Source organism: Hyperolius riggenbachi, chromosome 8, assembly GCF_040937935.1.
Source record: "Hyperolius riggenbachi isolate aHypRig1 chromosome 8, aHypRig1.pri, whole genome shotgun sequence".
NCBI lineage: Eukaryota > Metazoa > Chordata > Amphibia > Anura > Hyperoliidae > Hyperolius > Hyperolius riggenbachi.
The window spans coordinates 236,128,748-236,143,749 of NC_090653.1; positions in this window are offsets into that span (position 1 = coordinate 236,128,748).

Consider the following 15,002-nt stretch of genomic DNA (forward strand, 5'->3'; position numbering starts at 1 on the left):
CCTTCTCTCTCCAGGTAAGTATCTGGCTTTTTTTTTTTTTTAAATCACGACTCCCAATGACTTTAATGCTGGATACACATGGTGCGTTCCCGCACTCGATTTCCTGCTCGATTCCCGGCCGCTCGATTATTTCCGACATGTCAGATTCCTGTTTTGATGGATCGTTAGGTCAATTTGGCATACTTTGCATGAGAATCGACCTAACAATCATCGAAATGCGCTCAGAAATTATTGAGCGGCCTGGAATCGATCGGCGCATCTAGTGCGGTAAAGCACCGTGTGTACCCAGCATAAGTCCAGCAGTGTGACTGTCGAAGGGGGAGAGAGGACACTAAAGACACCTGCAGCTCATTAACTGACTCCAGTCCCAGATTCAATCAAGCCATCCAACAGGTAGTGAACCTAGATCAAATAAACACACAGACCTTCTGCTGCTGCTATACTACATCTGAGCAGCTCACAACAGTTTATTTGCTATTTCAAGAAATACAGTAATGCCTCTGCTTTAAGTATTGCTTTGCCCTTTCAGACCTGACCGTTACACAAAACTGAGTTTAGGGCCCATTCACACTTACAATCGCACTTACAAAAGCAGCAGGAGAGGAAAAGTACAACAGTGAGAGAGCGCTCTTCTGTCTGTAATTGCCGGGACTCGAGAGCTGGACTGTGGGGGCGTGGCACACTCGGCTGGCTGCCCCTCTTAGGGCCCGTTTCCACTAGAGCGAATCCGCATGCGTTGTCTGTATGCGGATTCGCACAGCCAATACAAGTGGATGGCCCTGTTTCCACTTGTCCGTTTTTTCCAGCGTTTTTCTGTGCAGGATTTTTCTGCACGGTAGAGTCTGCAGAATTCGCCTGCGTGAGGAATGCAAGCGATTTGCAGGCTATGTATTTGATAGGGAAAACGCACATGCGTTTTTTGCCGCGATTTCGCGTGCGAATTCGCATGAAAACTAAATTGAACCAGGCTGTGACATGGTTAAATTCGCATATACCCAGCCTATGCGAAATCGCGGCAAAAAACGCACGCGGAATCGCATCCGCATGCGATTTCGTCAGCGGTGGAATCCCGGCGATTCGCACCGCACTAGTGGAAACAAGCCCTTACTTCTACTTCCTGAAAAGAGACGCTGCCGACAAACAAAACCTCTGATTGGCTGGAGAGAGCGAGAAGGGGGCAGCAGCCTGAGGCTTCTGCTGCGGCCACCCGTTAACATGATCCCGGAGTCTGCCGCGCATGCGCACAAGAGAATGTGCCGCGGCAGGCAAATCACCATTATTTTGACGGACACTAATTTCTAGATACGGACAAGTACGGACAGGGGAAATATCAAGGCATATGAACGGACTGCCCGTGTTTTGACTGACGGTTGGCAACCCTGAGTCAATGGGAATCTAAAAAAGAAAAAAAAACAGTTATGAATACTATAGAGCCTTCCAGCTCCTGTCACTGCTGCAATATCACCATGTTTATATCCCCTGTTGTGGGAGGCTTCAGGATCGGGCGGCTCCATACTGTGCGTGCGGGAGATCATGCTTGTGCATGCACAGTACACAGCAGCCCTTCTTCGGAAGTACTCGAGTACTGCTACCAGGGAGACAGCACTGGAACGAGAGGACCGTGAGAGGAGCTGGAAGGCTCTATAAGAAGTGTTCCCCAACCCTGTCCTCAAGGCCCACCAATACTGCATGTTTTGTATCAATCCACAGAGGTAGTTAATCAGCTCTGCTGAGACACTAATTACCTCACCTGTGAATGTTTGTGGTTTCCTGCAAAACATGTACTGTGGGTGGGCCTTTAGGACAGGGTTGGGGAACTCTGCTCTATAGGACCCAGAGCCTTCTCTCTCCCCTTAGGTAAGTATCAGTTTGTTTGGGTTTTTTTTTAGGTTCCCATTAACTTTAATTTCCTCTCCCTGAGATGAGTGATTACTCATTGGCTATATCAAGTTATTCATTCTATGGAACAAAATTACCAAAATACAGAACCTTATAAAAGCCTTACCATTATAAAAGCTAGATTAAATAAAGTAATATTTTTGCTCCGTGTCTTCAGGGGCCCTCCTAGCCCCCATGGAAAGAAAGAGGAGAACAGAAAACTACAAAAGTCATCTGGAAAGTGACAGCTATTTTAAATTAATCAATTACAGGGATCCTAAAGAAAACAACTGTTTAACTTACCTGGGGCTTCTACCAGCCCCCTGCAGCAGCTCTGTCCCGCGCCGGTCCTCCATAATCCTCCGTTCAGCCACCATCAGCTACTTTCGGTTGCACCGACGGGCCACTGCGCCTGCTCAGCTCTGGCCATGCGTAGCTTCACTCGCATTCCCGTCTGCAATAGCGCCCTGCAGGACGCTATTGTGGACGGGAACACAAACAAGGCTACGCGTGGCAGGGTTGCACTGCCGCAGCGGCCCATCGACTTACAAGTCGACCGAAGCAAAACTAGCTGCCGGCGGTAGAACGGAGGATCATGGAGGACCAACGCGGGGTAGGACGGCTGCAAGGGGCTGGCAGAAACCCCAGGGAAGTGAAACTTTATTAATTTCAGTTCTGCTTTAAAGGGTCACTTAACCACTTGAGGACTCACCCTTTACCCCCCCTTAAGGACCAGCGCTGTTTTAGCTGATCTGTGCTGGGTGGGCTCTGCAGCCCCCAGCACAGATCAGCGTGCAGGCAGAGCGACCAGATCGCCCCCCTTTTTTCCCCACTAGGGGGATGATGTGCTGGGGGGGGTCTGATCGCTCCTGCCTGCCGGATGTTGCGGGGGGGGGGGGCACCTCAAAGCCCCCCTCCGCGGCAAAATCCTCCCCCTCCCTCTCCTACCTGGCCCCCCCTGGTAAACCGGGCTGCACAGGACGCTATCCGTCCTGTGCAGCCAGTGACAGGCTGTCTCCTGTCACATGGCGGCGATCCCCGGCCGCTGATTGGCCGGGGATCGCCGATCTGCCTTACGGCGCTGCTGCGCAGCAGCGCCGTACAATGTAAACAAAGCGGATTATTTCCGCTTGTGTTTACATTTAGCCTGCGAGCCGCCATCGGCTATTCACGGAGCCCCCCGCCGTGAATTGACAGGAAGCAGCCGCTCGCACGAGCGGCTGCTTCCTGATTAATCAGCCTGCAGCTGGCGACGCAATACTGCGTCGCTGGTCCTGCAGCTGCCACTTTGCCGACGCACGGTATAAGCGTGCGGTCGGCAAGTGGTTAAGGCAAAAAAAAAAAAGTGTTTTACTCACTGGGGGCTTCTACCAGCCCCCTGCAGCTGTCCCGTGCCCACGCAGTCTCGCTCAGATCCTCCTGTTCCCGTCAGCAGCTACTTTCGTTTTCGGTGACAAGCCCGACAGGCCTGGAAGCGCAAGTGATTCTTTGCGATCCTGGCCGCAATAGCACCCTCTATACTGCTATTGCGGCCAAGAACGTGAAGAATCACTCGCACTTCCAGGCCTGTCACCGAAAACGAAAGTAGCTGCCGACGGGGACAGGAGGATCTGAGCAAGACTGCGTGGGCACGGGACTGCTGCAGGGGGCTGATCGAAGCCCCAAGGTGAGTAAAACTTTTTTTTTTTTTAGTCTTAAGTGTCCCTTTAAGCATTTATTATATCTTTTTGCAATCCCTCTGTTGTAGTAGCCTCACTCTCCTAAACCTATGAGTTGGAGGAACTGTGGCAACGCCGTTTCAAGTCTTTTTGTCACCCCAGGCAAGGAGTCCTGTGTCAACCCTGCAAGGTGGCAGGGCTACACACTGGAACCCAGCAGATATGGGGCTCTGGTGAGTTCTTATTATACAGAGACATCATACCGGGGCATTCACATGGACAATGACAGGCCAGGATGGCTGATGGGGTAAAGTGTCAGCTTCCTGGCCTGGAGCTTTTTTTGTTCCAAAAACGCAGATGCCATCTTAATATAGCTTTAAAATTCTTAAGCTTTGGCAGTAATGAAATGCCTTTTATGTTACAGGTAGTAGACCCAAGCCGATTTAAAAACGGGCTCTTGGTCTTTTTTTTAACGCCGCCAGTCACTGCGCATGCACGCGCCCGGCGCACACCCGCAGCTCGCACGCAACTGCCTGCCCACCAAGCTCCCTCCCTGGTCTCTCCAGCTGTAAATTACCAGGGACACGGACGCTGCAAACTGCTGGATTCAGCGACACTTAGGTTTTATTAGGTAGGATACTTTCAAGATTGTAATACAGCAGAATCTCAAACTCAGTCCTCAAGTCCCAGCAAATGCGTTTGTATAAATATACAACGTATGACTAAAGGCTCATACACACATCAGACTATAGTCTTTGGAAAGTGAAAGATCACAGACCAATCTTACCACCCTTCATGTAGTATGAGAGCCATACCTTCACAGTCTTTTCTATGGAACTGAACTCCCCATCAGAAAAAAATCTTTGCAAGATGCTGCACACAAAGATGCTGTACAGACACAAAAGATCAGTATCTGCAAAAGATCTGTTCCGGCCAAAGATCTGTTCCTACAAATTGCACTCATAGTCTATGAGATCTGCAGATCATCATACACACCTTGTTTAACAGACATTCATCTGCAAATCAGACAATCATCTGCAGATCTGAAAATCCATCCTGGTGGATCTGATCTGCAGATGAATGTCAGTTAAACAAGGTGTGTATGATGATCTGCAGATCTCATAGACTATGAATGCATTTTGCAGGAATGGATCTTTTGTAGGAACAGATCTTTTGCAGATACTGATTCTTTTGAATGTCTACAGCATCTGTGTGTGCAGCATCTTGCAAAGATTTCTGTCTGATGGGGAGTTCAGCTCCATAGAATAGACTGTGAAGGTATGGCTCGCATACTACATGGAAGGGGGTAAAATTGGTCTGTGATCTTTCATTTTCCAAAGACTATGGTCTGATGTGTGTATGAGCCTTAATTCTGCTATAGTAAACTACTTTTTCTGGACTCTTGGAATTTGCTATGAAGGCATTCTACTGTATGCAAATAGAGGAGTTGGAGTTGAGGACTCAGAGTCTGTGGAATCCTAAAATGAGGAGTTGGAGGATTTTTGTACCAACTCCAAAGCACTAATGGGGACTGAAGGAGGAACGGGGGGACTAAAGGAGGCACGGGAGCCACAAGGAGTCCCAAAGGGGGACAGAAGGATTCACAAAGGAGGACATGGGATGCACAGGGGGGCAGAAGAAGATACAAAGAGGGACAGAAAGTGGCACAAAGGACAAAAGATGGGGAGGAGTACAAAGGGGGACTGGAGGAGTCACAAAGGGGGGGCAGAAGGATGCATGGGGGAAGGTGGCACAGAGGTACACAGTGGAGGGTGCCTGCAACTTATACTATTTGGACCTTGTGATGTCTGCTCTCCAGAGACAAGCGATGCGGCCGCATTTCAGGACACAACAAACTCCCTGCTCGTGGGAGGTGGAGCCTTGGTCAGCGGTGGGTCTTCATTTAGGGGCAAGGCTTAATCCGGGGGCATGGCATCCCCCAGGGCCAATGCCACTCCAGGTATCTTTTCCTGTTACCTCTATTGAAGTTGGGACATGACTGTTATATTCACTTACCTTTTTATGTTGGGTACATAAAGAGTGTGTCCATGGAGCAAGCAAGGGATAGTTTGATCATGGGTGCAGCACTGTGGGAGGGGGTGGAGCCAATCTGTCACTCAAGTGGCAACATCCTGCCACAACTCGATTGCTCATGCATTGGCTGATGCGCTTGTGAGGAAGTGACATCACGTGCTTCAGGTATACAGGCACAGACAAAAGTAGTGAGGCAAGTTTTTGCATTAACGTTACTTGTGTAAATACTTGTGGCAAAGCGGGATCATTCGCAAGGAAAACAAGGCAGGTGCTTGGGGCCTAGTTTGAGCCAAGAGGCTCAGCTACCACCTTCTCTGACCCCTCTCCCACTGCAGATTACCAAAAGTGCCATAAGAGGAGTCCAAGCTACTATCTGCATGGCAGATTTAAGCTTATTTCAGATGGAAGGCTGAATTGTGCTGTTGTTGGGTAATTAAGCATCCCGCCTGCCATCCATTAGTACCATTCAGGTGCAATTAAAGAAAACCTGTAACAAAAAAAAAACAAAACCCTGGGGGATACTTACCTCGGAAGGAGGAAGCACCTGGATCCTAAAGAGGCTTCCACCGTCCTCCTCCGCCCCGGCAATCTAGCACTGCCACCTCCCAAACAGTGGCGAGGTAAATATTTACCTACGGCGATCCAGTGCAGGCGCAATGGCGGCTCTTCATTCGGGGTAAGGCGGAAAAAGCCAAGCCCGATCATATCCGCTGTACTGCGCAGGTGCGAGTCTTGCGCCTGCACAGTAGAGCGGATACGATTGGGCTCCGCTATTACCACCTTAGCCCGAACAAAGAGCCACTACTGCGCATGCCCCGGATGGCCGTAGGCAAATATTGCCACGCCTGCACAGTATTTCAGTATTTGTCAGCCTTTGTCGAGGAAGTTTAGGGGGAGCCAGTGCTGGATTCCCCCAGTCTCCAGAGGATGGGGAAAGAAGACACCCCAAAGTATTCCGTGAGGGGCATGGTGAGTTCATAGAATATTTTATTTTTATGTCACAAGTTAGTGGAAAATAACACTGCAGAAGATAAGGCTATTTATAAAGTGGCAAACAATCAGTTCAGAGTATGTTTTTTTTGTTCCAATAAATATAGATCAGTATCAGCATATTTATTTTCTTCTCATCTCTAAAACTGTAACCGTATTCTGACTAGATTGGCCTCCAGGTGAGTACCCCTGATGCCATTGGAAGTAAAACTAATTGGGCAATTGATTACTGGATATTGTGCCACTTCTGTGTGGGAGGCAAGCTTACCAAATGGGTTATAAAAACTGGTTTTAGGACCCAGCATGTGAGTAGGTAAATTGTTTTATACATAGAAGCGTTTTCAAATAAATGCAATTTGCTTGTATGATGGCGAGTGGTCCTCACCCTATTCCCCTTGCGTTATAGTTCCGTAGTGTGTCCGTAATGTTGTACCACAATGTGACATCCCACTGTGGCGTACGAGAGGAATCGGCACAGGAGACTTGGGCGCAGGACACAGCCGTTATATGGCTGATCCTGCTGCTGCACAAGTCCCGGCGGCGTTAATTACTATTCCCCCTCCAGGCCGCCATGAATAGTGGAGAATTCGGCTTCCAGCTATTGCTGGAAGCCGAATTACAGTGTTTAAAATGTAACTTCAGCTCCGTCTTCTGACGGCGCTGAAGTTACACTCTGTGCGCTGCTATAGCCGTAATTCCTATTACGGCCTATGGTGGCGCCGGCTGCGCCCAAATCTCCTGCGCTGGATTCTTAGTGTTCGCCACTGTAAACCTAGCCTAAACATTTATACTGAACAGAGAAGGAAGACTGACACACTATGTGAATGAGAGCTCATAAAAACGGACCCAAAAGAGCCGGTTCATCCACAAGGCAATTCTAGGCAGCCGCCTAGGGCCTGGAGAGAATCTAGGGGCTTGGTGGATTCTAGCCCCAACCAAATCTAACTAAAAAAGCCAGATGACCATCAGCGCGGGGCAAAAAGTGGTATCTTTCCTAGGGCCCTATTTCATCTTTATCCTTTTATGCTTCTAAAGCCTAATCTCTTAGGTTAGATTGGTTGAATGGAAAATAACGGTTCTTAAAACAGGGATTTTTTGGCAATGTACGTGAGAGCATTTCATAGCTTGCTTGAAACCGATGGTAAATAACCTCATCCTTGGGGAGGTTACATGGTTACAATGGCTGCATATAGAGTTTACATGCACTGGTCTGTTATCCTCTGCTTTATTTATTTGGATAGAGCCAATATATCGGTTGCTGCTATGGAATGTCTATTGCCTTCTGGTGACAAATTTAACCACTTCACCACTGAGGGGTTTTACCCCCTGACCACCAGAGCAATTTTCACCTTTCAGCGCTCCTTCCATTCATTCGTCTATAACTTTATTATTACTTATCCCAATGAAATGAACTATATCTTGTTTTTTTCGCCACCAATTAGGCTTTCTTTAGGTAGGACATTATGCCAAGAATTATTTTATTCTAAATGTGTTTTAATGGGGAAACAGGAAAAAATGTGGGAAAAAATTATTTTTCAGTTTTCGGCCATTATAGTTTTTAAATAAAGCATGCTACTGTAATTAAAACCCATGAAATGTATTAACCCATTTGTCCCGGTTATAAAACCATTTAAATTATGTCTCTATCACAATGTTTGGCGACAATATTTTATTTGGAAATAAAGGTGCATTTTTTTCAGTTTTGCATCCATCCCTAATTACAAGCCCGCAGTTTATAAAGTAACAGTGTTATACCCTCTTGACATAAATATTTAAAAAGTTCAGTCCCTAAGCTAACTATTTATGTTTTTTTTTTTATTGTATTTTTTTTTTTTTTAATTACAAAAAAAAAATAAAAATTGGGGAGTGTGGGAGGTAATGAGTTAATTTATTGTGTAAATGTAATGTTTGAATATGTAAAATGCTTTTAGGGTGTAGTTTACTATTTGGCCACAAGATGGCCACAGAGTGTTTGTTTACATGCGACCTGTAAGCGTCCGGAAGGACGCTTACAGGAAGCAGTAGGAGGCTGGGAGACTCACAATGATCTCGCTGTTTCTGAAAGAAGCAGCAGATCATTGCGGGGGCTAGATCAACGAACGGGAATGGATTTTCCCGTTCATTGATCTCCGGGCGAGCGGGCGGCGGCGTGCACGAGCGGCGGGTGCGCGCGCACAAGCGGCGGGAGCGCGGACAGCGGCGATAGCGCGGAAGGTACGGATTTCTCCGTCCCTGGTTTTTTAGGGGGGAAAAAAGGGGCGGAGAAATTCGTACCGCTGGGGGTAAAGTGGTTAAGGTATTGCGGGAGATTAACCCAAAACAACAACAGCTTGTAGTACGAGGTAGTATCTCCTCTCTCTCAGACTCATAACTTTTCAAAAGAACAACAGTCATTCATCGTCACCTATTTCCTTAAATGGCCTTAAGCCAGGCATGGGCAAACTTGGCCCTCCAGCTGTTAAGAAACTATAAATTCCACAATGCATTGCAGGAGTCTAAAGGTGCGTACACACATGCGACTATAGTCGTTTGTAACGATCGTTCCCCGATCTTTACCAACGACGATCGTTACAAAAAACGAACCACCGACTATTAAGGCAAACGACGAACGAGCCAAATCGCTACAAAAGAAAGTTCTGTCTCGGCGGATTTTAACCAACGATGATCGTTTGCAAAAGTAGTACATAGTTGGAAACGGTCGTTCGTACTAGGCTTGACATGCGCATTTCACTATTTCTCCCTGAAACTTCTCATTTTTATGCGCAGGCGCAATAGTTGCTTTACGTGATGTAACGTTCGTTCTAACGATCAGATCGTTACACACCTTTTAAAACTAACTTTAGTTAGGTCGTTCTTTCATCAATTAAAAGGTCGTTCGTCGTTCTCAACAAACGATCATTGTCGCATGTGTGTACGTAGCATTACAGCCACAGTCATGACTCATAAAGGCAAATGCATTGTGGGACTTGTAGTTCCTTAACAGCTGGAGGGCCAAGTTTGCCCATGCCTGCCTTAGAGACACTGAAGCGAAAACATTTTTATGATATTATGATTTGTATGTGTAGCACAGCTAAGAAATAAAACATTAAGCTCAGATACATCAGTGTAATTGTTTCCAGTACTGGAAGAGTTAAGAAACTCCAGTTGTTATCTCTATGCAAAAAAGCCATTAATCTCTACGACTTTCAAAGTCGTGGAGAGGGCTGTCTTCTGACTTTTATTATCTCAACTGTAAAGGCCCATACACACGGGGTACGGCCGTCGCCGCAGCCACGTGGCACGCGCGTGTTGCGGCGACAGGTCGCCCGTGTGTATAACGCGCGCGCCCCGAACCATCGCCCGTCGGAGCTGTCGCCAGGCGATTGACATGTTCAATCGCCGGCTACAGTTGTCACCGCGACTTCGCCGAAACTGTCGCCAGTCCCGCGTGAGTACGCGGGCTAGCGACAGGAGACCTACGCGAGTGAATGGAGCATCCGGCCGGGGGATGCTCCATTCACAAACAGCTTCCGCCGCGTCTCTGCCTTTCTGGCGAAACGTGTGCACAGCTGTCTCCAGCAGGGAGCTGTCGCTCCCTGTTCGCGTGCGCGCATGCTACGGGGGACAATTGTCCCCTGTGAGTATGTAGCTTTAGTGAACAGTTTTCTTTTTATCTGCCAGATAGAGCGGTCATTAGTTCACAGACTGCTCTAAAAGAATCATTTTGAATGCAGAGTGTTGTGTAATCTGCACATATTAGAGAATGATGCAATGTTAGAAAAACACACTATATACCTGAAAATAAAAATATGAGAATATTTTCTTTGCTGCTAATCCTCTAGTAATTATTCACAGTACACAACCAATTCATTATATCATATATATTTTTTTCGCTTCAGTGTCTCTTTAAGCACATGTTCGAATTGTTATATGTTAATTGAGCATCTGGCAGTGGAGAGGGATGCAAATTTCACATCCTTCCAGGGCTGTGAAGTCAGAACAAAAGTCGAAATACAAAATGTTATTTTACTCAGTACAAAAATCATCCGACTCCAACTCCTCAGTTTATGAAATCACCGACTCCAGGTACCCAAAATTGTTCCAACTCCTCGAATCTGACTCCTTAGTCTAATTTTTACAAAGGCTATGGATTTGGGTAAAAAATAATCCAACTCCTCAGTTTATTAAAACCACCGACTGACTCCAGGTACCCAAAATTGCTCCGACTCCTGGACTCCGACTCCACAGTCCTGCATCATTCATAGATGTCATATAGCTTGATTTTTTTTTTTTGTTTTGTTTTTCGCTTCAAGCTTAACGTGAAACTGACCTTGAAATAAACGTGTGCATTAAATATTGTCATTGTGGAAGATGAAGCCGGCACCATCTAGATATTCATGCTCTTTTATTGAAACATCAAAAATAGCAGGCTGTCACACGAAGTGCGACGTTTCGGGGGAGTTCCCCTTTATCAAGCAGTTAATAGTCTGATAAGTGTAACAAGACATACAGCAAATGAAACCACCCACCTATCAGCCAATCACAGGTCTGAAACATTCAGATCAATCACAGGACCTAGTGTTACATGCGGACCTGATGGGGAACAGATGTAGTAAGAAGAGGGGCCAATAAGAACATAGGACACTCACCCACATTCTGTGCAGGGCATCTCGCCGTCGCGCCCTATCCCCACGCGTACTAGACGCCATCAGCGGCTAACTCCGCCCATCAGAGGCAGGCCGAGTCTCCGCATTGGTGCGCGGCTGGGGAAGGAATGACGCGAGTGGCCGGACGCGTACAGGGAGACGGCTGGAACGCAAGGCGGCCGCACGCGTGCCAAAACAGCGCATGCGCGCTCCGCAAAAGCGCCCAGCCGTCACCCACAGCCCCGGCCGCGCTACCATGGCAACCAGACGCCATGAGGGCGCAGCGCCACGGAAAGAGCCCGCCAGAGGTAGAGAGGCTAAAGCTGAAAGAGGCAGAGGCAACTAATATATAATAGAGATCTAAATGGGTGATGTGTTCCACCCAAGTGACAAAGTGGAAATCGCATATAATCAAAGTATAATGGATATATAATTAAGAATCTATTGTCACAAGGGTAGGTCACATCAGAACCATAGATACAGGATGCCAGCGTAGCAAATTATTCACAGTAAGGGTGCAAGGTCATATTCTCTATTGAGGCCCCTTGGATCAAGACAATCTAGTGTCCTGATCCAGTAGGCCTCTCTGTATAGAAGCCTTTTAATTCTACTACCCCCTCTAGTCATAGGGGGGACACCTTCTATAATCTGACAGCGGAGTTGATTAACACTATGTCCAAATTTTCAAAATGTGAGGGGAACGGCCTGGTCGATCAATTTATTACGAATAGCTGACTTATGGGCAGACAGTCTGACCTTAAATTTGGAAGTAGTTTGTCCCACATAAATAAGTCCACATGGACACTTAAGTAAATATATAACATACTGTGAATCACAGTTATAGCATCCATTAATGGTGTATTGTTTCCCGGTGTGTGGGTGAACAAAGTGAGGGGATCTAATGATGGAGTGGCAATGGACGCAGTTAAGGCACGGGAATGTCCCCCTACGAGTGGGTCGCTCGGGAGGTCTAACCAAGGTCCTCATCTCTGCATGGACCAATCTGTCCCGCAGGGTGGGAGCTCGTTTGTATGAAAATAACGGCGGATTTTGAAATTCATTAATGGAGGGAAAAGAGTGAGACAGAATATGCCAGTGCTTTTTAAGAATTTTATTAATAGAGTTACTCCATACATTAAACTGTGAGATAAATGGCAATCTGTTCTTAACACTCTTGCCCCTCCTATGATGTCCCGAGGGTCCACTCACCTCCCTGCGAGCATTTGCCACTACATCCACAGGATATTGGCGTGCCAGAAATTTCTGGGTCATTTCGTCTAAACAGGATTGTAGTACATCGCCATCATCCACTATACGGCCTATCCGTAGGAACTGGCTTTTTGGTATAGCACATTTCGTATTTCTTGGGTGGAAGCTGTTAAAAGAAAGAATAGAGTTACGATCTGTAGGTTTCACAAATAAATCAGTAAAGAAATGGCCTTCCTTGAGAGTAACAAAAGTATCAAGGAAGCTGACACCATTCGTGTCAGAATGTATAGTGAGGCGAATGGCCTCACACTGTTGGTGTAAATGTGAAACAAACTCATCAAGGGTCGAGCGTGGCCCCGCCCACACGCAAAATATATCATCTATATATCTAAGGCAAATTTTGGCATATTTTAAAAAGAATTTATCATCAAATACAAAGTAATTGCACTTCAAGACAATACAGAGGAGGTCAATCAAAAATTGAACCTGTGGGTCCGAATAATCTGAGGCCACAAAAAGCATATGGCGGACAGCCTCCACACCTCCATCATGAGGGATGGAGGTGTAGAGGCTCTCAACATCCATAGTAACCAGGAGACTATCCAGAAACATAGTTGTGTCTCTAAGATAGGATTTTTGTGATAGCACATATGGGCGTAGAATATAGTCAAGATATTTAGCTAAAGGGGACAGGACTGAATCAATCCCTGAAACTATGGGGTGCCCTGGGGGATGTTCTAAATTTTTTATGGATCTTGGGGCATAGATATAAACGTGGCCTCAGATTATTTGGACCCACAGGTTACATTTTTGATTGACCTCCTCTGTATTGTCTTGAAGTGCAATTACTTTGTATTTGATGATAAATTCTTTTTACAGATTCGTGGTACAGCTATGGGGTCGAACGTAGCCCCGTCCTACGCTAATATATATATGAATGTGTACGAGGAAAGCTTCGTGTACACCAATCATATCTTTCAAAAATATGCCAAAAATTTGGCTTAGATATATAGATGATATATTTTGCATGTGGGCGGGGCCATGTTTGTTTCACATTTACACCAACAGTGTGAGGCTGAGGCCATTCGCCTCACTATACATTCTGACACTAATGGTGTCGGCCTTCCTTGAGAGTAACAAAAGTATCAAGGAAGCTATCTCTTTACTGATTTATTTGTGGAACCTACAGATCGTAACTCTATTCTTTCTTTTGACAGCTTCCACCCAAGAAATACGAAATGCGCTATACCAAAAAGCCAGTTCCTACGGATAGGCCGTATAGTGGATGATGGCGAGGTACTACAATCCCGTTTAGACGAAATGACCCAAAAATTTCTGGCACGTCAATATCCTGTGGATGTAGTGGCAAATGCTCGCAGGGAGGTGAGTGGACCCTCGGGACATCATAGGAGGGGCAAGAATGTTAACAGATTGCCATTTCACAGTTTAATGTATGGAGTAACTCGATAATAAAATTCTTAAAAAGCACTGGCATATTCTGTCTCACTCTTTTCCCTCCATTAATAAATTTCAAAATCCGCCGTTATTTTCATACAAACGAGCTCCCACCCTGCGGGACAGATTGGTCCATGCAGAGATGAGGACCTTGGTTAGACCTCCCGAGCGACCCACTCGTAGGGGGACATTCCCCTGCCTTAACTGCGTCCATTGCCACTCCATCATTAGATCCCCTCACTTTGTTTACCCACACACCGGTAAACAATACACCATTAATGGATGCTATAACTGTGATTCACAGTATGTTATATATTTACTTAAGTGTCCATGTGGACTTATTTATGTGGGACAAACTACTTCCAAATTTTAGGCCAGACTGTCTGCCCATAAGTCAGCTATTCGTAATAAATTGATCGACCAGGCCGTCCCCTCACATTTTGTAAAATTTGGACATAGTGTTAATCAACTCCGCTGTCAGATTATAGAAGGTGTCCCCCCTATGACTAGAGGGGGTAGTAGAATTAAAAGGCTTCTACACAGAGAGGCCTACTGGATCAGGACACTAGATTGTCTTGATCCAAGGGGCCTCAATAGAGAATATGACCTTGCACCCTTACTGTGAATAATTTGCTACGCTGGCATCCTGTATCTATGGTTCTGATGTGACCTACCCTTGTGACAATAGATTCTTAATTATATATCCATTATACTTTGATTATATGCGATTTCCGCTTTGTCACTTGGGTGGAACACATCACCCATTTAGATCTCTATTACATATTATTGTTGCCTCTGCCTCTTTCAGCTTTAGCCTCTCTACCTCTGGCGGGCTCTTTCCGTGGCGCTGCGCCCTCATGGCGTCTGGTTGCTATGGTAGCGCGGCCGGGGCTCTGGGTGGCGGCTGGGAGCTCTGTCGGAGCGCGCATGCGCTGTTTTGGCACGCGTGCGGCCGCCTTGCGTTCCAGCCGTCTTCCTGTACGCGTCCGGCCACTCCCCTGGCCGCTCGCGTCATTCCTTCCCCGGCCGCGCACCAATGCGGAGACTCGGCCTGCCTCTGATGGGCGGAGTTCGCCGCTGATGGCGTCTAGTACGCGTGGGGATGGGGCGCGACAGCGAGATGCCCTGCACAGAATGTGGGTGAGTGTCCTAT